This window comes from Staurois parvus, unplaced genomic scaffold (genome assembly GCF_062004578.1).
Source record: "Staurois parvus isolate SC_StPar_1 unplaced genomic scaffold, SC_StPar_1.0 ptg000850l, whole genome shotgun sequence".
Classification (NCBI taxonomy): Eukaryota; Metazoa; Chordata; class Amphibia; order Anura; family Ranidae; genus Staurois; species Staurois parvus.
This window is the reverse complement of record NW_028318646.1, coordinates 1383501-1406192: the sequence shown is the minus strand read 5'-3', so window position 1 is coordinate 1406192 and position 22692 is coordinate 1383501. Positions and strand designations below refer to the sequence as shown.

The 22692-nt window shown below is 39.7% G+C and overlaps 1 long non-coding RNA gene across 3 annotated transcripts in view; it reads left to right on the top strand.

Moving 5' to 3' along the window:
* The first annotated feature begins 1171 nt into the window (after positions 1–1171).
* The window catches only part of LOC149443537 (uncharacterized), a 113880-nt gene continuing 92359 nt past the window's right edge, over positions 1172–22692 (top strand). For 2 of the 3 annotated variants that reach the window (XR_016306657.1, XR_016306656.1), the window contains exon 1: positions 20311–20824. This is a non-coding gene — a long non-coding RNA (uncharacterized LOC149443537). Of the gene's footprint in view, positions 1313–20310; positions 20825–22692 lie in introns of those variants that run through there. The other variant, XR_016306655.1, reaches the window with a different exon arrangement.

The following is a 22692-nucleotide window of genomic DNA, read 5'->3' as shown; positions in this document are numbered from 1 at the left end:
GTCCTATAATTATATCTCTAAAAAAAGACCAGCAGAATAAGTTGAAAGGAGTACTCCATAACAACAAGAAATGTCTGTGTTAGGGGGTTCCAATACAACACAAGAAGTAAGAGGTTGCTATTGTCAGAAGGAACTTCACCTGGGGATAATGCTATTGCCCAATTTCCTGCAATCACTTTAGAGCCTGGAGCCCAAGTAACTGATGGAGATTTGTGAAGCCTCTATAAACCAGGCTAAGAGATTTTTAGTGCATCCCTATTGTACACAGACCATTATTCAGGCTCATTTGCTAGTGCTAAGAAGGTTAGGTATTGTGTGTCTTGTATTGTTTTCCTACAATTGTAAGTAGTTTGTATTTACAGCATTCTTGTTTAGTGAAAGCACAAATATGAGGGGTCGTCAAACAGTTTCTGCACGTTTATCCTTATATTTATGTTAAAAAAATTAGCTGAAATATTTTGAAGAACTCTCATATATACTACATAGGGTTTCGTGCTTCCTTGTTTTACCACAAAGTAACCTTAAAAGATACAAAGAAAAACAGCTGTAGAAGCAGCAACACTGGTATCATTCACTACACTTGGGAACTTGTTGTTCCAAAGTCCTTTCCTTGCTCTCACTCTCTAATGCCTATGAAATGTGTTGGCCTTGGACCCTTTGTTTCTTGGGTAGTTTTTACAATAGAGCATTGTTGTCCAGATGCCAGGAGCATGAGAAGTGACTGATGTCATTTCTCTAGGCTAAAGGAACAGAGTCAACATCAAATCACAAGATATTAAACTACTTAAAGCAGATAAGAACTTGTTTGTGGGATAGAACGTGTTTGTGACATCTAGAAATGTTACATTAGACTGCTTAAATTAGATAAGAACTTGTTTGTGCAATTAAAGATGTCTACTTGCATGAGAAGTTAGAAATCTTTAAGTTTAGGATAAATAAGAAAAAATCTTTAAGTTTAGGGTAGATATGAAGCTGAGCTGAAGCAAAAGTATGATATTCTTAGATAACGTTGTTTGTTCAATATAGTGGCTGGACGTGACTCTGTTATCCTCAGGGAACCTTTCTGATAGCTCCTCCTATAGTGGGTGTGACACCCGCCCACTTTTGGAAAGCTGCCAAAAAAAGGGTTTAAAAACGGGGAGCTTAAGAGTAATCAATGGGAGCCTTCCTATGCAGACGAGGATGCTCTGATGCTGGGACTCTTGCCAAGGCTATATGGGCTCATCAATTGGTCGTGTTTACGGCTTACCCATGACCCCTAAGCATTATGGTTCCATTGGGGTCTGTTCCTTCCCGTCTTCCCATAGCTTTGGTAATGTATTAATTCTATGCTGTGACACTGTCAAAAAATGTGTCTATTTCATTCTGTAATGCTCACATTATTATTGGTGTGTGTTATTATGCAGATTGTGATGACTATAAGATATATCCTCCTGTGTGTTGTGTGATAATAAAAGTAGAGGTTTTGACAGTGCAAGAATATTGCAGTTGGATTTTGTTATTTCTTGGAGTGCAGAGTGAATGCTATGATGTGCCAGGGTAGGTGTTCATTTGGTAGAGGGTCTTTCACATGCTTAGAATAATTAATGGTGTAAATGCTGGTTAAATGTACCTGTGTGTGTGTAATTGTGTGTATATGACTTGCTTTTAGTTATTGAATCCAGCATTGCATTACACACTCTAATATTACTGACCCTATGTGCACCCGAAAAATATGAAATATAATCACGCATAAATTCCTATGTCTTGACTGTTTCTCCCCCCTTCGTATCTTTCTAGGACAATCCCACTTTGCCTCAGTTGACCATGCTGTATCTATAACTACAGGCCTAATATAATAACAAGACCTTACAAAATATAATAGGTAATATTACCTTCTTATCTTTCAGTGCCCTTAAAGCTAAATTTAATCCATTTAACTCCATGTTCTTCAGGTATCTGCAGGCATCTACATTCCAGCTCAAACCCTGTCTCCTACAGTGGCTTAGTGGTTAGAACTCAGAACTTACAGCACTTGAGTCATGGGTTCTAATCCCAGTCATGGCTGCACTTGTCTGGAGTTTGCATGCTTGCTCTGCATGGGTGTGTTTCTGCCAACACTCCAAAGACATCTGAGTTTCTGGCCTTAGATTGTAAGCTCCTTGACATTTGTAAAAGCCCAAAATATGGAGATCAATTTCCAGGGTTCTGTCAGTGCCAGGAATATTGCAATCAATCAATTAGGATCTTGGCTACTGACTAGAAAGTGGAAAGGGAGTGAATCTTACCTGCGCCCTGTTCTTCTGACAAGTTTGAAACTTTTAATTTTCCTTCTGTTTATATTTCATTGCAACTTTGTTTCTCTTCTCTTAGGCTATGTTCACACTAGCTTTGTCAGCAGGTGTCAGACAGGCCTTTAAAAAGCTTTTTTTTCTGCAGCACGCAGTGCTGTTCACACTGAAGCGTTAGCATTGCATCATGGCCTCCTATTCAAGTATATGGTGCCACTCCTCAAATGCCTGGCAGGCGTTTGCGGTGCAGTTTTGACGCGGTTGTGAGGCGTTTTTGGAGCGTTAATACCATTTAACTTCATTATAGGCGTTTGTGGTGCAGTTTTAATGCTTGGCAAATGCCTATCAAATGCCTCAAAATCACGCATAGGGCATTTGGGGAGCATTTGAGGAGCGTTAAAAACGCTTCCCAAACACCTCTCAAACGCTATAGGGTCGTTTGGCGAGAGTAGAAATAAAGTCAAGTGTGAACGAGCCCTTAAACCTCTCTCCTTATACAACTTGACCCCTCCCCCACCCCCCTGTCATCACTTGTTCCATCTGCATATCTATGTATCACCGCACCACTCTTTTTATTCAACTATTTATTCACTGATCAAGTTAATGTGTCTCATTTCCTATCAGCTACAGCTCAGATCTAGCATTATTATAAGATTGCTAATTGTATCTCACCACTAGTCTGATTGAATTCACAATTCCTGGTCAGTCCCGTTCCCTTACTTATGATAACTTTTAGGGCCAGTTCACACTACATGTGTTTCAGTTTCTTTTTCAGCATCCAAAACGCACAGAAAGAAGGTTATATGGTTGTCAATGTCATAGTTCACATCAGCGCTTGCAGTTCCAGTGCGTTGCAGGTGCTGCCAAAAAAGTCAAACAGGCTGCATTGTTTATGTATAGAACTGTACTGGAACGCGGTAAAACGCCCTGGAATGCACTAAAACGCACATGCACCTAATTAAATTGAAGAAAAAGAGAGGGGAAAAATTAACTGGAAAGCATAAAAAAATGCACTGGAACACATCAAAAACACATCCAAAATACACTGGAACAAGCTGAACATGCATCAAAAAAGTGCATGCAAAAACACATCTGGAACACATCTAGACTGTGCTTCTATAATGTGAACTGGCCCTTAGGACTTGTTCACACCATTTGTGGTGCAGAAACGCATGCAAGAGCACGCATTTTCCTGCACAGCAAAGAAATGCAATGCCCTTTGCAGATGTGCGCAGGTACCATGATTAAAACTTAATTGCACCTCCACACATCTAGTAAACACAGATGCATTCACAGCCACCAAAACGCATGGCCCCACACTACTATGCGGTTAGGTGCGACACACTTTTAAAATAATATGCCTGCAGTATTTTTGCATGTTCCCACATGTTAGGCAGCCCATTGAAATTAATGAGCTGAGGAAAAAAAAGTCAAAAATGCCACATTCACACAGGTCCTCTGTCCTGTACAGCATGAATGAGTGGGTTGTTCATGTGGCTGGAGCCACCTGTTACACTATGGGGACACATCAGCTGTGTAAACACAGGTTTTAATCTGACAGGTGCGCAGGCAAGGAGAAGTGGCCCTGAATGCTCACTGTACATTCACATGTAAATATACAGGGCTGTACACCTGCACCCATTTGCTTGTCAAATTAGGATATGCAGCATTTCCATAGTATAACGTTGCCTGCAAATGGTGACAGCCACAAAAACAAACCACTGATTCACACTCTACAGGCCACAGCACCCATGTGAATGAGCCCCAAGACCTCAATTACACACACAGCTTTCTTTATTAACTCAGTACAGTTTTATCATTTAGATTTAACAGGAATTTGGTTGGTATTGTGTCCATTAATAATGTTTTTAGTGTATTTTTACCATAATTAGGATATTTTCTCTGGCGGTGGGGGGCTGTCAGGTATGCTGTACGGGGCCCCGTGATATCTAACAGTGGCCCTGGGTCTATGCTTGTGTCTGTGCCACCTGTATAGTTAGGAAGAACAATAACTTCTTCTATGGAATACCTTGAACCTCTGCTATGTATCTCAATGTATCTAGGAATCGGGCATGTTTTCAACTGGAAATACAACAATTATTAGTAATGTTTCCCCGGCAAATGAGGATCAGCTCCTCGGTGGAGAACAGCGATCTCGCCATGTCCAGATGTGGTCTGGAATTCCACAAAAGAAATATTTACAAAGCCAAAAAATAGATTTGCAAATTACCACTAAACTCTCCTAACTACACTCCCATCCACTAACACTCCCCACTACCACTTCCGGGTGTGTGCAAACTTCCTTCCGCAAACGTGATGAAGTATTTCCGGTATGACAGCTGCTCTAGCGCCTCCTCCAACAGCCGTCTTGCCATTTATTTGTGCACCATAGCAATTTTCCACGTGACTCCATTGTGTATATGACATTCGCCAATATATGTTTACAGTTCTATTGTGTATTTGGCATTGGTGAATATATGTTTGCAGCTCTATTGTGTATTTGGCATTGGTGAATATATGTTTGCCGGTAAGGGCCAAAGTGAACATAAATTGGGGGCCTAATTTATTGCTCTTAAGAGGATTGTAGAATAAGAATAGCTAGCTGCACACTGAACATGACCTATTCATTGGTACACAACATGGTCTTGTGGTGCAATAGGATGCTTTTGGTTTGTTAGTTTGGACATACTTGCATATGTGCACTCTAACAAGCTAGATTTGGGCATATTATATAGCTCGCAAAATATAAGTGTTAGGGGTGCTAGTATAGCTAGTATATTGAACATGAAATAACCCCCCCCCCCCAAAAAAAAAAATACATAGTCCAAACATTTATTGATCAAATACATATTCCACATTTATTTGGACAGCAGCAACAAGTGGGTACAGTCAACTTCTTCAAGCAACATTTTCAGGGCCATACAATTAACACATCACCATCAGTAGGATTATCTATCCAAAAAACAGGTTGCAGATCAAAATATCAATATAAAAATACATAAGGTAGTGCCAAAATACCAAACGCCTCCCACCTCCCCAGATCCCCCAGACATACATTTCTCATCAGGTTTGTCCTAAAACTGCATTTCAGTTTAAATAAGCAAACTATAGCCAAGTGCAGATTTGGAAGAGCAAAGCAATTGACATGTGTTAGGATTACAATGCAAAGATAATAAACACACAATCATTGTACAATAACACACAAACACACTTTAGAAGGAAAAAAATGCAAAACATTTACAGCCCACATCAAAACACAGCCTGAGTGGGGTCTGGGGCAATTCAGCACAATATCTCTTCCTCCCCAAATCACCACAAGCACGGACTTGCTGAAAATAACCTGGCCTAGTAACAGGAAATCACCCACTACTGTAGGTCTTTATATAACATAGGTTGCAATTGGAGCATGCCAAACAAGGCCCCACCCCCAATGAAGGCCACACCGACCACTGTCATTCATTTGGTCAGAGAAAGTGTTTGCACCTGATTATCGGGCACCAATCCTCTTCCCACTTGCGTTAACCCTTGGTATACAGGCCCCACAAATCAGAATCAGAAAGAAATCCACAGTGAAGTGTACCTGTGCAGCAACAACAGAGCATTGAACAGGGATGTGAAGGGGAACCCCATGGCAATATTTATTGGCACTATGGACACAATTCACTCCAGATTATCGCATGCATTAAGGCAGTCACATGTCCACATCTCGCATGCAATACTGAAAATGTCAATTCACATTTGCTAGTATGCGGGATTTCCCATAAATCAAAAAAACACTCCGGAAATCAAACATAAAAAGATCTTACACCCCGGTCACATCAAAGCCGATTTGGAAACCACTCTAATAGCAGACAATAGGGTGCGACTTGGCATACGATTTGCAAGTCGCATGTCGCACAAATCACATGCAAAGTCGCACTCAATGTGACCGCTATTAGAACATTCATATTGGTGTGGTTCAAACTTGGTCGAAGCCACGATTTATAAAGCAATGAATACACTACTTTTCATGCGATTTGCAGAGAGATCTGTGTCAGATGTCTTGCAAATCGCACTTTACATCAGCATGTCCCCCGACTTTGAAATCATGCGACTTCACTTTGATGTGACCTGGGTGGCCACCATTCACATTGGGTGCGATTTGGCATGCAATTTGCATGACAGGCGACTTGCAAATTGTAGGCCAAGTCGCAAGCCTATTGTCTACTATAGGCTCCATTCACATCCAATCTGATTTTGAAATTGTGTGATGCTGCAGCCTTCAGCCCTGGCACCATCTTAGCTAGTGATGACAGAGGCTGTGAGGTGTGGGGGGGATCGGGGCTGTTGATTGGGTGGGCTGGGCTTCTATTTCTCCAATCCTGCTGTCCTACAGTACATTGCTGCTCCCTTCAGCCTGAGGTGTGTGGGATTGTCACCAAGAGGCTGAATATAGCCGGTAGTGCCAGCGAGTGGCCGAGCTCAGTTATTGCATGGACGTCTCCAAGGCCTCTCGCATGTGCACTCTACATACTCAGTTTTGTTTCTTTATGTTTTGGTATTATGATGGGTGTATGTTTGTTTTGTTTGGTATTTTGTAATTGTGATTTTACTGTATCTTCTCATCTTCTTTATGGTTAAGGCATTGAAAAATTGAGAGATTAACACACACCAGTAATTATAGACTGATCTTGTCTGTGTGTGTGTCTGTTTAGTCATGAGTAAGCGCTGAGATGGCATGAAACGTGTTCACATCCTTTAGCCCAGGCAGTTTTATTGCTATAACTACCAAGTTCCCTGTATTTATCTACTTATGCAAAGGAGAGAGACTTGTTGAAGAGAGTTATCAGAGCGAACATCAACATATCTAATACCCGTCCTTACTTTTGTAGGTGCTAGCTGCCAGGAAACTTGACAAACATTCTATTTTTTTTTATTTCCATAGTACAGGACTGGACACATTGATGTGTGGTTTAGTGTGGTTTAGTGTTCAGTAAGTCCATCTAGATGGCAGCAGTTTATGTTATGACCTGGACTCACACACATGAACACACACACATGAACACACACACATAAAAACGTACACTTGGACATGCCCACATGCTAACAAACACACACTTTTCAAAAAGGTGCCAACCTAGAAAAATGTTCTGATTGAAAAAACTTACTACACACAAGCAGACAACTCAAGAAACATTAGTGTGTGGCATTTATGGGCAGGCAAGGAAAACATTGGAAAATAGGCAACATTACCCAGATCCAAAAATCCAGAGCAGTACTAGATGAATTTCTTCTTAAAAAAATATCTAATGTACTCAAGACCCGCATTAGTCAAACAAGTGTTTAAATAAAAATCAACAGAATGCTCAAAAATTAGTCTTAGGTTAATTTGTAAACCAAATATGGTTACCACTTAAATTAATGCATCTCTATAGTGGTGCCCATCACTGGAGCAGCATCTGGTTAGGCAAAGAGCACCCATAAAGTCTCTATGGGTCATTAACTGTCCAGCCAGATAACAGCAGGAAAAAAAGAGAGGGCGTGACTGAGGAAGGGGAACCTAAATTTGTAAAATTATAGATAGGTTGAGAATCCACAAATACATCTGGTTCAACCAATAGAAAGAAAAAACTGTGTCCTGTCCTCCAGATTTGTGCTGAATACTGAGAATGTGCTATATAACTTGTTAAATCAAGTAATTTATAATGCTTTGTAAAATTAATATTATATATTACATGTGACAGTATATAACAGTAATAATGTGGTAGTGATGTATACACACATATGTATGTGTGTGTGTGTGTTTATTATTGTTAATATAATTTTTAATAAAACTTTTTTTTTTTGGTTTTATTCGAGAATGTAAGGTCCATTCTTTTTCATTCTAAAACAGAAAATGTTTTAACACAAAATTAAATATGAAGTTGTTTTCCACTGCTCTAAGCTACCCTTTGTCTAATTCGTTTTCAGAATAACAATGAATAAATTTAAAGCATAATTGTACTTCCTGGAAAAGACACCAGGATGAAAAGCAGAGGGCACCCTATCACATGCAAAATGTAATATCACAATCAAACAGGGATAAAAAAAAATGACAGACATGAAAAACTGTCTGTGTCAGGCTAAAAAAATCCATTTATGATCAGAAATGAAACATTTCCAATCTCATAATGGGTAGATTGCCTAGTTTTATTTCCAGCCACGCAAAAAAAGACCTCATCAAAAAGATGCTACTGAGAGGTCCCATCTTTCCATTAAAATAATTTCAAACTGTTTTTTTCTCTACTGAAAGAACCCATTTTGTGAAATGATTTAGCTGAAATCTTCTGGGAGTAACCCTTGACATAAAGTCATATTGTGTTGGAGTTTAGTCCTAAATTCATACATCAATTATTTACCTTCAACGCAGATTGTATAAGTGTAGAAAATTACTAGGAATGATTTTTTCTCTGAGGCAGAAAGAATGTGATACAGTGGATACATCCCAGCGAATGTGCTGTCCTGCTGTCCACAGGCCAGAATTATTTATGCATTAGAAAACAGTGTGCCAGGGCAAGAGGAAGAGAGAAAGAAAAGACACAGACACATTATTTTAAACCTTTCATAACATCTATAAATATTTCATGACAAATAAATAAAGAATGTCGGCCTTGTTTGGAGGACAGCTGTAGCTGCATGGTTCAGTGCTCTGTAGTGCTCAAGGGACACTATGCTTACCCCTCGGTTAAGCCCCCATTTCTTTTTAATCATCCACTTAGTGCATTGTGGGTAGAAAGCTCTCCAGGTGAGTTAAGAAGCTGGAGGTTATGTATTTGAATGCAGCTTTTAACTTGCTTGATTTCATTCTTCAAAAAAAAAAAAAAAATACAAACTGTATCCAATCATTTGCTTCAAGTTCAGACCTTTATGCCTCTTTTGTTCAGTTAAGGCAGAGCAGCTGAGAAAAAGCCAACTTTACATATATCAAACATGAATTCTCTGCTTTTATTATAATTGGGACAGCTAAGAAAAAAAAAATACAGAAAATAGTGCATTTCAAATAACAACATTACATAACGTGTATTATTTTAAAATTAGGCGCTATGATAAGTAAATATTACTACTTTTATCTTTTTTCCTGCATACAAAGTGAATAGTATTCTGTACTTACCCCTGATATGGGAAGATCATAAATGCCATTTTGTTTTATTCTTTATAAAAAGGACTAGAGTAGTTCTAAATGTATACAAAATGTATTATCAATGTAGAAAGGTTTGTATGCAAAGAGCATATAATAAAAAAAAATTATAAAAATAAACAGTCTAAACCATCTAGGCTTTGCAAAGAAAAAAAATGCAATTACTTACATGGTTTTTTTGTGTTTCAGTTAAAATATTTAGCAAGACCAAAGGTTCTAGAATGTATTACTTTCCTGGCCTCTCATGTGATTGGCCCTTATTCTATAATTAGAACATTTAAAGTAGATGAAAAACTTTTCTGTATGAAACTTAGATAGCTAAACTACTGTGAAAACTATTTCCTATTTTCCCCTTTATTTGTCTTTTTTTGCACCTCAGGACTGCTGAATTCTGGCCTCTTAAAACAACTTCCTGTCTGCATCAATTCTTAAAATATGCTGTCTGAAGGCTTCATTTGGAAATAAAGTTTATATTCACCCCCATGTTGGATCCCTGGTATTTGAATGTGGATGAATGGGTGAATTTTGGGGCACATTTATCCAGGCAAATTTTCAGATACTCCATGGTCCTTTAAACCCAGCTCATCAGATTCAGAAGAATGGTTAAGAAGGGGAAAATTAACAACCTAGCCTGCTCACTATAAAATCAACGGCTCAGTGCAGCTACAGTATAGTGTCAGTGGATTGAAGCTGTTGTAGAAGATAAGGAGAACTTAATGGAGTGTTAATGAGGAGGTGGAGACTCAGCTCCTTGCACAGATCAAAAGGGCTGCAAGGCACAGTGATAATAATGCAGGAACAGTTAAAGAGAAAACATTTATAAGACTATTACAGGACAATTTTATGGTACAGTTCATAGAGGCCCCTACTAGGAATGATGCTCTGCTGGACCTGGTAATCTCAAACCATGCAGAACTTATTACTAATGTCCATATAAAAGAACATCTGGGTAGCAGTGACCATCACATGATTTCATTTATTGTTAGCTGTAAACAACAAGCACAAATGGGAAAAATAAAAATGCTCAGCTTTAAGAGGCTGAGAGCTGCTCTCCAAGACTTAGACTGGGAGGGAATATTAACATTGATGAACACAACACAGAAATGGGAGTTCTTCAAAAAGACTGTATGTGAATACACTGCAAAATATATTCCCATGGGCAACAAATTTAAAAGGCTAAAAAGCAAACCTATGTGGCTTATGGCCAAAGTTAAAAAAGCTATAAATAATAATAAAATAGCTTTTATTAAATAAATGAATGAATGCTATCATCGTTTAAACAATACAAAGAATATAATATGCAAAAAGGAAATTTTTAACCGAATGACAGATTTCAAAAGATAGCACTACAAACCCCCCAAAAATTCTTCAAATATATTAATAATATATAGCACTGGGGAGCTCTTGTCTATAATGGGCATGGTATTGCCACAGTCCCAGATGATCCACATGGGCTTAAAACTGACATGATCCAGAAATATTTAGACAGAATAAAGGTTAAGAAAGCACCTGGACCAGATGGCATACACCCACGGCTCCTTAAAGAATTGAGCTCTGTCATTTCAAAGCCATTGTTGCTCATTTTTAGGGACTCTTTAATGACTGGCATAGTACCACTGGATTGGCGTAAGGTCAATGTGGTGCCAATATTTAAAAAGGGATCAAAATCTTTACCAAGTAATTATAGACCTGTTAGTTTAACATCTATAGTTGGGAAGATACTGGAGAGTTTAATAAAAGACCATATATATGAGGTCTTGTTGGAAAAAAATATTTTAAGCAATAGATAGCATGGATTCATGAAAGACAGGAGTTGTCAAATAAATCTGATTTCTTTTTATGAGGAGGTGAGCAAAACCTTGGACAGAGGGGTGGCGGTGGACGAGGTACACTTGGATTATGCAAAAGCGTTTGACACAGTTCCCCACACATGACTAATGTGTAAGGTAAATTCTGTGGGCTTGGAAAAATCTGTATGTAAATGGATAGAAAACTGGCTAAAATATTGTATTCAAAGAGTAGTGGTTCATGATTCATACTCTGAATGGTCTAGGGTTGTTAGTGGTGTACCCCAAGGTTCAGTGTTGGGACCCTTACTGTTTATTTTACATATATATATATATATATATATATATATATATATATATATATAAAATATAGGGTCTGGAATTAAAAATACAGTTTCAGTCTTTGTAGGTGACACCAAGCTGTGCAGTGGAATAACGTCCTTACAGGATGTCTCCAACTTACAAGCCGACCTCATTGCACTGTTTAATAGGGCAACTATGTAGCAAATGAGGTTTAATATTGATAAATGTAAGGTTATACACTTGGGTGCTAAGAATATGCATGCATCATACATACTAGGGGAGTACAACTGGGGGAATCAATTGTGGGGAAGGATCTGGGAGTTCTGGTAGATCACAAGCTTAATAATGGAATGCAATGCCAAGCTGCGGTTTCTAAAGTGAGCAAAATCCTCTCTTCTATTAAAAAAGGTATAGACTCCAGAGAGAGAGATATTTTATCCCTGTACAAATCATTAGTAAGACTTCATCTGGAATATGCAGTTCAGGTTTGGGCACCAATTCACAAAAAGAACATTGGGGAACTGGACAAAGTGCAGAGAAGGGCAACCAAACTGATAAGAGGCATGGAGGAGCTCAGCTATGAGGAAAGATTAGAGGAACTGAATTTATTCTCTCTTGAGAAGAGGAGATTAAGGGGGGATAAGATCAACATGTATAAATACATCAGGGGTTCATATAGTGAACTCGGTGTATAGTTATTCACCCTGAGGTCATCACAAAGGACATGGGGGTGCTTTTTACGTCTGGAGAAAAAGAGATTTAATCTCCAAATACGGAAAGGTTTTTTTCACAGTAAGAACTGTGGAATAGACTCCCTCAAGAGTTGGTTCTGGCCAGCTCAGTAGATTGCTTTAAAAAAGGCCTGGATTCTTTCCTAGATACACATAATGTAACTGGATACTAACATTTATAGGTAAAGTTGATCCAGGGATATCTGATTGCCTTTCGGGGGATCAGGAAGGAATTTTTTCCCATACAGGAGCAAATTGGGTCATGCTTTGCTGGGTTTTTTTTGCCTTCCTCTGGATCAATTCTGGGTATAGGATTATAACTTTTTGAACTAGATGGACTTTTGTCTTTTTTAAGCCACACTTACCAAGTAACTATGTATTTTACAAACAGAGAAGTTAGAGTCAATTATTTATGGTCAGTTAATTAACTACAATTACAGTGAACTGTAGTGGTCACACAGAGGTCTTGACCCCACCCTATTTGTACTGCACATACTGTATGTGACAAAACAAACAAAAATGGATTCATTTATGTCCATTCAACAATTTACTGCTCAAAATTCAGTGATTACATGATGATACTATTGTTTGCTCTCACTACCGAGTGCTGAATGTTCGTTAGTCGAAAATGGGTTTGAACAATTTTTTGCCTAGTGTCTGGTTGGCATTAGGCCTCATTCACATGGGTGTACTTAAGGGTACACCCATTTGAGGGCCATGTTTGTCTGCACAGGATGCACCGGTGTTCCTTGCATCCATATGCATGCAATTCCAATCAATTGGGACATAGCGGCTGCATGGTCACAGCCATTGCTTCCAATCTGACATCAATGTGCTTATCCCTGAACTCACACTGTCTGCATTTGGGGACAAACAGCCACATGAGCGTGCACCCACACAGATGCCAAATTGAACATTCATGGAACACCTGTGCATCCTGTGCAGATAATTATGGTCCTCACACGGGTGTATGCTTAAGTACACCCATGTGAATGCAACCTATTATTGGGTTATCAAAGTATTATGCATTGCCTTACTAAAGTATGACATATTTTCCATGATTTTACCACCAAAAACTCTCAAAAAGTGTTTCACTAAAGTGGAAAAAATTTACAAGCTTAAGCTCACCACTGCTAACATGGCATTACTATCAAACCTATCTATTTTTTTTATGAGTTACATACTGTAGTTGATAAAAACATAATTTGAAAAAAATACCAATGTTTATCAAGTCCAAATTCAGACAATTGTGGGTCAGATCTTCATCTCTCTGGATCAGAATATTTCTCTCTTTGCCTTTTAGTATATATATTTTTTTACATATATTTAGTATGTTTTTTATTGCAAAACAAAATATCCACACTTCCTTTAATTTCCATTATTGTTTTTCCATTACAAGCGAAACCTAAACTGATATATATTTCAACACAATATAATTTCATTGTGTGAACAAAAAAAAAATAAAAACAAGTCAATAGGTTCATTGTAATTCAACAAAATAAAAATGACCACTAATACCATGCTATTATTTTACTGCTTTTTTAATGTTGTTATAATTTAAGGGATCTACTAGGTTTTGTTTTCTTTTAAGGATATGTCAACATTTTAGTGACCAAAGTCTGTGCACAGGTGCATTTGAAATCATAGCTACAGCCAAACCTATTCTTTCAATTTCACTGTGTGGAGGGGTTAATTTTCAACTTTTCATTGAGTTCTGTGTTGCCATGTGGGAGATTTTTTCTTATATCCTGCCTATTTGACAGAATGACAAGTGAAGGAAATTTTTTTTCACTTCTTGTCAATTTTACAGGTGTCAGAAAGAGCAAGAGGTGAGGATACATTTATTTCTTCTTATTAGGAAATATAAATAGCTAGAATTACAATCAAGATTTTATTGTTATCTTTGTCCCCATAAGGATAAAAAGGGTTTGTTTTAGTCAGGTCTTGCAATCTGTACTTGGATTGTATTTATTGCCTTACTTTTATCTTTTTATTACATACAAGAATAGAAGTAAATGATAATCAAGAGAACCAACAATACCAATGGAAAAAATATAGCCAGTTTTGGGTGCCCAACCTGGTAAATATTTGTGGGTGGAATTGCTAGGTATTGGGTACATGTGAAGCACTGGTGAAGAGGAAATTGTAAGGATCAAATATTAAAAAATTAAAAATATATTTTCTTTATTATGTCTCTATGACTGGCATTGACAATATTTATCACAGTACAGTACATGGTTGCATGTTCTAGAAGTAAAATATATTTATGAGATGGAATGTGTTATAACTTTGAACTTGGTCTGAATAGAAAGAATCTAGAGATGTAGTATGGCAGCTTATATGTATAGTTTAAGGCCCTAGGTATTTGTTTTATTTGCTCAAAGTGATAGTATGATTATTAGCTACAAAGCCTTTACCCTGGCATTTACACCGTTATGTAAAGAAAAAAAATTGAGGTTGATATTCCTTTGATTATAATTTTCTGTTTAATATTAGTAAGTTGGCTCATTGTTAGTACACCTTTGACAAAAAAGAAACTGCCTACATCATTATAATTAGTCACATGAAGCATTGAAGACCCTGTTTGGAAAATATTGTCCTTGCAAACTTTTGGTTAATATATTGTAAATATATATTATTCTTTTCATATAAACTTCTGAGCAAATTATTTAAAAAGCCATTACCTACCCACTTATATAATGTTCAGCTAACAAGCATTTGGGAACAATGGAAAACTTACAGTTGTTACAAACATGGGCAATTCAAACTGGACATGCATTGAAAAAACATATACTAACCCCTATGCTCCTTTCGTTATGCACTACTCACCCCTGCACTCTTTGTGCTATGTACTCCTGAGCCATATGCTCTGTGCATTGTTCACACCTGACCCTTGTTCTCTTTGCATTACACACTCCTGATCCCTGTGCTATGTGCATTACATACTCCTGACCCCTGTGCTATGTGCATTACACACTCCTGACCCCTGTGCTATGTGCATTACATACTCCTGATCCCTGTGCTATGTGCATTACATACTCCTGACCCCTGTGCTATGTGCATTACACACTCCTGACCCCTGTGCTATGTGCATTACATACTCCCGACTCCTATGATTTGTGTACACTACACATTCCTGGTATCTATGTGTTTGCACTCCTCACCCTTGCGTTATGCACTATGCATTATGCTCCTAATCAAAATGCTTATGTCTTAACAATTGTTGGTTGCCAAGTAGTCACTGGCTATTTAAATGAAGCTCTTCTTTAAGGTGAGCAGAAAAGCATGTTATGGAAAAATGATTGTGCTGAGGTTTGTACATACTGTATCTTGTTTGATTCTCACTTGTGGAAAAGTAATTGAAGTATATTTTTAAGGTTCAAGGATTGTGACATGTGTGTGCCATGTATACAGCGAGTAGGCTCAGGTGTTTATAACTGTGCCACTTTAAACTCCTCCCAATGTTAGTGCAATATGGCCACACCCATCACTCTGTGCAGTATGCAATTTCTTTTTTCTCTCTTCTAGGTGCCCAAGGGTTCCACCGGTTTTTCACAATTCTAGCAACACCCCTGTAGTTTAAAAGAAATTTAATATATAAATTAATATACAAAGATTTGGAAAATGCTTTCATTTGTAGATACTGTTATAATCTGTATACTTTTTCACCAAAACCAAAGTCATGAAATCTGGTCACTTGTTATTTTCTCCCATGTGTGACAATCTTTCTCATGCATATGGGCGTTTTGGAAGCCACCTTTTGATTTGTTATAATGTATTCTACTTATAGCCATCTGTATGTATTTGTTGATGCTATCAATTTGGTCTCTGTCATATTGGCTTGGTCAAGTTCCTTATGTCAAAAACTGTAACACTTGGACACTGTTTTGTATTCTTTTCATGTTTTTTTTTTTCAAAAACTTGTTTGTAAACAAAAATAATCTGCATACTTTGAACATGGATGAGCTCAAACTGGCACTGAACCATGGCTGTTTGGGTATTCGGATGAACGTCTGTTCATCTTGAGCCTAAATGTCATGTATAATAGCAGTAATATTACTACTATTATACATGACAGCTTCCCACTGTCAATGGATGTTAAGGACACCAGCAGGTGCAAGGCACTGCCAAGTCGATAACAACCAGTTATGTCATTGCCCTCACTGAGCTATATGACTGGGAATCCCCAGCCAAGTTACACAGTTAAACAAGCAATGTGTTGCTCTGTTATAAATCCATCGAACAATTAAGTACATCATTCTAAAAAATTCTGTTGTGAAAACATTATTTATGTAATTAAACACCTTAAAAGAAAAAAGTTCACTGTGAAGTGTAGTCTTTGCACCAATATCAGAAATTCATGTGCTCCCAGAGATAAACACATCAATCAGCTTACAGGGACATTAGACCTCAATGTATAGGGGGTTTAATATAGCTTTATGCTGCCCATGGATGGAGAGATGACTCTCCTCTTGTGCTTCTCACACATACACCAGAAGCAGTTCTCTTACAGCCTTAAACAGCTCATGGATGGATGGATGGATGGATGGCTCTTTCCTCTGTTTTACTGGTAAGTGCTCACAAGTGGATGGATGGCCCTCTCCCCCTGTGCTGCTCATATACACTAGAAGTGGTCTCATATGCAGGAAGCAAAAAGAAGAACCTTCACTCAATTTATTAAAAGAACAAAATACTCACAAAAAAGGAGTAGATTCAAGAATTATAATCAACCAATCAAGTTGACATGTTTTATGCATAAAAAAAACAGTGGGCACTATGCCAGTTTCTATTGTTTTTTGAGCATATAACTTGCACTGATCCATCCACCCACTACATGAGCTGTTGGTGACGATTAGAAAACCAGTGGCGTTTATGAGGCTTATCCTTGGAAAGATCAAGCAGAAGGTATACTAGACCTGATTGATTATACAAAAGAGCTTTTGGACCTTTGTTCTGAGGGTCAATACAACAAGGTGAGAGTATACCCTGTGGGAGTCACTGTGGTGGAGGTGTTTTTCACTTTCACATATCTTCTGCACTTGCTGGAAAGAAGCTTTTTCACTTCTATGATTTTTTTGGACTTTTCACTTGCAGAGACTATATTGAACACTCATAATAATAATTTGGTTTCTTTGCACAATTATGTTATTTGCTAAGTTTTATTGCGTTTCACAAATATATGCCATTTATTTTGTTTGGTTTGAAATAGTGCAGCACATTTGTTATTGTATTATTCCAAAAGGCTTAAAGTGTTAGTAAACCCAGAATAGTAAAATCAGTGTGTTTATGCAGTAAAGCATGCTTGTTATACACACTGAGGAACTTAAGGGGTTAATCTTCTGCACTGTGTAAAAAGGCTGTTTGATTCTGACTTCTCTGATCCTCCCCTTCTTCCAGTGTCCCCCTCTTATTATTATTATTATTATTATACAGTATTTATAAAGCGCCAATAGTTCGCTCAGCGCTGTACATTACAAAGGGAGACAGAACATGTGACAGAACAATACCAATACAATGCAAAACATGAGGGGATCGAGGGCCCTGCTCTTTCGAGCTTACAATCTAGGAGGGAGGGGGTGGTGGCACAGGAGGAGATAGCTGTGGGGGATGGAGTGGTTGGAAGAGTGGAGGAGGTCAGCAAGTTAGCAGGGGGTGGGGTAGGCTTCCCTGAAGAGATGGGTTTTCAGGGTGCGCCTAAAGGAGAGGAGAGTAGGTGATAATCTGATGGGTTGGGGCAGGGAGTTCCAGAGGATGGGTGACACCCTGGAGAAGTCCTGGAGGCGGGCATGGGAGGAGGAGACCAGGGAACTAGAGAGAAGGAGGTCTTGTGAGGAGCGGAGTGTGCGTGTTGGGCGGTACTTGGATATTAGGTCAGAGATGTAGTACGGGGCAGTATGGTGGACAGCTTTGTACGTCAGCGTTAGGATTTTGAATTTGATCCGTTGCGCAATCGGAAGCCAGTGGAGGGATTGGCAGAGGGGGGTGGCGGAGACAGAGCGGTTGGAAAGGTGAATGAGTCTGGCAGCCGTGTTCAGGATGGACTGAAGAGGGGATAGCCAGCGGCGAGGCAGGCCAGTGAGGAGGGAGTTGCAGTAGTCGAGTCGTGATATGATGAGGGAGTGGATGAGCTGTTTAGTGGTTTCTGGGGTTAGGAACGTGCGGATTTTGGCGATGTTGCGGAGGTGGAGTCTGCACGAGTTTGTTAAAGATTGGACTTGGGGCTGGAAGGATAGGTTGGAGTCCAGAATGACACCCAGTACTCTGGCCTGCGGGGCGGGTTTGATGGTAGCGTTGTTGGATGTGATGGAGAAATCAATGGGGGGTGGTGTCCGGGCTGGGGGGAAGACAAGAAACTCGGTTTTGGAGAGGTTCAATTTAAGGAAGTGGAGCGACATCCAGTCTGATATGTCGCTCAGTAGGTGTGTGATTCGGGCTGAGACCAAGGGGGTGAGGTGGGGGGTTGAGAGATAGATTTGTGTGTCGTCGGCATAGAGTTGGTAGTTGAAGCCGTGAGAGTGTATGAGTTGGCCAAGGGAGGAGGTATAGATGGAGAAGAGAAGGGGCCCGAGGACAGAGCCTTGAGGGACCCCAACAGAGAGGGGGAGTGAGGGGGAGGTGGTAGCATTATAGGTAACGCTGAAGGAGCGTTGTGACAGGTAGGATGAGAGCCAGGAGAGAGCAGAATCTCTGAGGCCGAGGGAGTGTAGTTTTTTGAGGAGGAGGGGGTGGTCGACTGTGTCGAAGGCCGCAGAGAGGTCAAGGAGTAGGAGCACTGAATAGTGGCCATTAGCTTTGGCGGCTAGCAGGTCGTTGGAGAGTTTGAGTAAGGCAGTTTCGGTGGAGTGTAGGGGACGGAAGCCGGACTGTAGGGGATCGAGGAGGTTGTTGTCGTTGAGGTGAGAGCATAGGCGGGTGTAGACTAGGTCCTGATAAGACATATTGTGTGGCTTGCATCCTGATGGCTGCCATACTTACCTGCCGCTGCACCCACGGTCCTGTACCTGGCCTACATCCTGGTCACTGCCATACTTACCTGCCGCTGCACCCACTGGCCTGCATCCGGATCTCCTGCCGCCAGCTCCAGATTTACTCGGCAATCGTGCCACTCCTGGCTCTGCACCCTCTGTTCCCACTATCAGGGGCTCCGAGTCTTAAGAGGACACCTTCTCTCCACATCAGGCTCCCCAACCAGGTACGTGACAGGCATATAGACCCATTCACACATTTCTTCAAAGACCACTATAAGGGTGATGCTTTTGTTGTTTTTATTTATTTATTTATTTTAAACTTGGATGGGGATGGAGAATTAGGTGGGATACTCCAAAAATAAGAACTATGTACAGTTGAGGACTTTAAGTATTCTTTTAGATAAGCTATGATAAAGTTTATGCTTGAGATTTAAACAATAGATTTCAGCTTTAAGGCAGCAGTAGTAATAGTAGTAGGAAGTTTGAGCAGAGTCCCTTGAAGTAGGAAATGAAATCAACAAAGCTCTTTGGAACACCAGTCAGTGTCCCCTTTTGCCTAGAACCTCAGTTGACCCCCTAGCACCAGGGGACAAAGTCTCGAAGATCCTTTAGATCCTTGTCTGTATTCACAAGGCCCAAGAGCAGCTGGACACCCTACCCCATGATACCGGACCAGACCTTCAGTAGACAGCCCCCTCATCATTCAGGCCCTCAGGTCACCCACCTGAGGTCACATGGCAGTGGTTACCTGGGAGGGCAATGTGCCCTCTTCCAGGCTGGACAGGAAAAGACCCAGAGCCCAGTGTATCAATATTCATGCTGCCATATACATAGCTCCACACCTATTATGTAGAAATGTCTCAGGCTTTCTGGATGCAGAGGGAGCTATCAGGCTGGCAGCAGTTGAGCAAACTGAGCAGACCTAACTAGCAGAATGTTGTCCTCATAAGGCTATTTCTGAATTTTTTTAAAAAGAAACTAAAGTTTATAATTATTTATGGTTCTCAAAAACATTGTCCAGAAAAACATTGTTGATAGAGAAGGAGAGCACTTTCCTTTCTTAATCTAAAAAAAAGGCAATAAAATGTATATGTTTTAAAAATATGCTAAATATTACTTAATATTACTACTGTTACTAATATTTGCTTTTCTTATTCTTATTCCACCTCAGATGCACCAGGAGAGCCACCAAAACATAGAAAACCAACCTTTAGACTGGGAAAAAGGCTGTTTATCACTATTATATATTAGCAAAGCAAAGCATGACACACTTAAGAGATGACCAAGCAAAAAAGAGCTTGAATAGGAAATAGTTACTGTTTAAAGACAGGACCAGGGTTGTCAACTGTCAGTAAATCCACGATTTTCACATCTGTCCATGACTTTTTTTTTCCAGACATTCAGTGTCCATAAAAATGCTGAACCTACAGTTGCTCCACCTCTCTGCTGCTTCCTCAGCCAATCAGAACAGCACTGTACCAGCCACTGTACCAGCCCATCTTATTTAACTTTTAACATGAGAAGGTCATGACAGCTGGAGCAGGCGGGAGAGAGAACAATGGGTACAGCTTGCAAAGTTGGACGAGCTTGAGCCTAGCAGGAAGAGAAGGTAAGCTGGGCTGATCATAATGTAGTCAGTGGCTTCCTTAGTTGGGATACCTAGTACCCTCCATACATAAAGGAGAGAGGAGAGGCTGTGCTCCCTCCAACAGGGTCCTATGTTTTAGGCTCCGTGTACACTAGCTTAACCGCTTGCCTGCCGCCCTATAGTAGAAGTACTGCTACAGGGCGGCAGGGCTGCCCAAAATCATGTATATATACCAGAAATTCCCCTCCGGCACACGGCGATCGTCAGGGAAAGCTGATATGAGGGAGACCTGTGTGTAAACAAGACAGGTCTCTCTCCTACCATCACGGACAGTTAACCCTTTGATCACCCCAAATGATAGCCTCTTCCTGCCCAGTGTCCTTAGTACAGTGTCAGTGCTTTTTATTAGCACTGATTACTGTTTTAGTGTCATTGGGATGTTAGTGGCAGTTAGTCAGTGTCAGAATGCCTGCCGGAGTTCCACTATAAGTTGCTGATCGCCACCATTACTAGTATAAAAAAAAAAAAAATTCCATTATATAGACTACCATTTGTAGACGCTGTAACTTTCATGTAAACCAATTATTTTACATGTATTGGTTTTTTTTTTTTTAGCAAAGACATGTAGCAGAATACATTTTGGCCTAAATTTATGAAGAAATTTGTTTTTTTTAACTGGATTTAGCAAAAAGTCAAAAATATTTTTTTTTTCAAAATAGTTTTGTTTTGTTTATAGAGCAAAAAATAAAAAATGCAGAGGTGATCAAATACCACCAAAGGAAAGCACTATTTATGGGGAAAAAAAGACATCAATTTCATTTATGTACAGCATTGCATGACTGTGCAATTGTCAGTTAAAGTAATGCAGTGCCATATTGCAAAAATTGGACTGGAAGGGGGGTAAATCCTCTGCAGGGCAAGTGGTTAATGCTGTTTGTACAAGAGTTTAGCATTTTGCCTGTAGAAGCAGCTCTATGTTATCCTATGTGTTCATGCATTTCTGAGAGTTTTCTGGCAGAAAAAAATGCTAAATGTTCCTAAATATTCCAAAACGCCTGTACAAAAACACTTCATATGAGCGTTTTTTTCTGCCAAAAGGACTGACTTTTTTTGAGCCCGGTGTGCATGGACCCTTAATGGATGTTAGATTGATTTTTTGTGTGAAGGCAACTGCACTGTCTGCTGCTACTGGAAGAGAGACATTGCGATCTCCCACAACCTTTGCTGCACCTTCTCCATTAAGGACAAAAAACTGATCACCAATGTCAAGAAATCAAGCAATGTCTTAGATCAGGCTGAATTTTAGATGAAAAGTGCTGGTGTGTGTTTATGTATATATATTGTATGTGTGTGTGTATATGTATGTATTGTATGTACAGTATATGTGTATGAGTATATACTGCGTGTGTGTGTACACTGTATGAGTGTGTGTGTGTGTACCATGTGTGCCCACTGCCGCTCAACTGAAACTCATCTACCAATCATCTTCTGTTGATTGAATGTTGGAAAAAAGGCACTCAGTCAGCGGCTGTGTTGACGTGTTGTAAAGGTCCATAGTCAGGAGAAAACTGCCTGTAAAAGATTTGCTTGTCACCAGGGGCGGACTGACCATTTGGAAACTCGGGCACTGCCTGAGGGCCCGGGGTCAGTGGGGGGCCCCATGAGATGCCCCTGGTACCTTTTTCATAGGCTTTTTTGAGTTTGGGCAAGGACACAGGTGCGCCATGATCCCCTATTGCCCGGGGGCCCCATGAGTTGTCAGTCCGCCCCTGCTTGTCACTGCATTTCTGTAGTCATCTGAATGGTGAACTGCTGAGTTCAGCTTCCAAGTGGGACATGGTTTGGATCTGGGTGCACACCTATGAGGTGACAACATTGAGCGTGGCTTT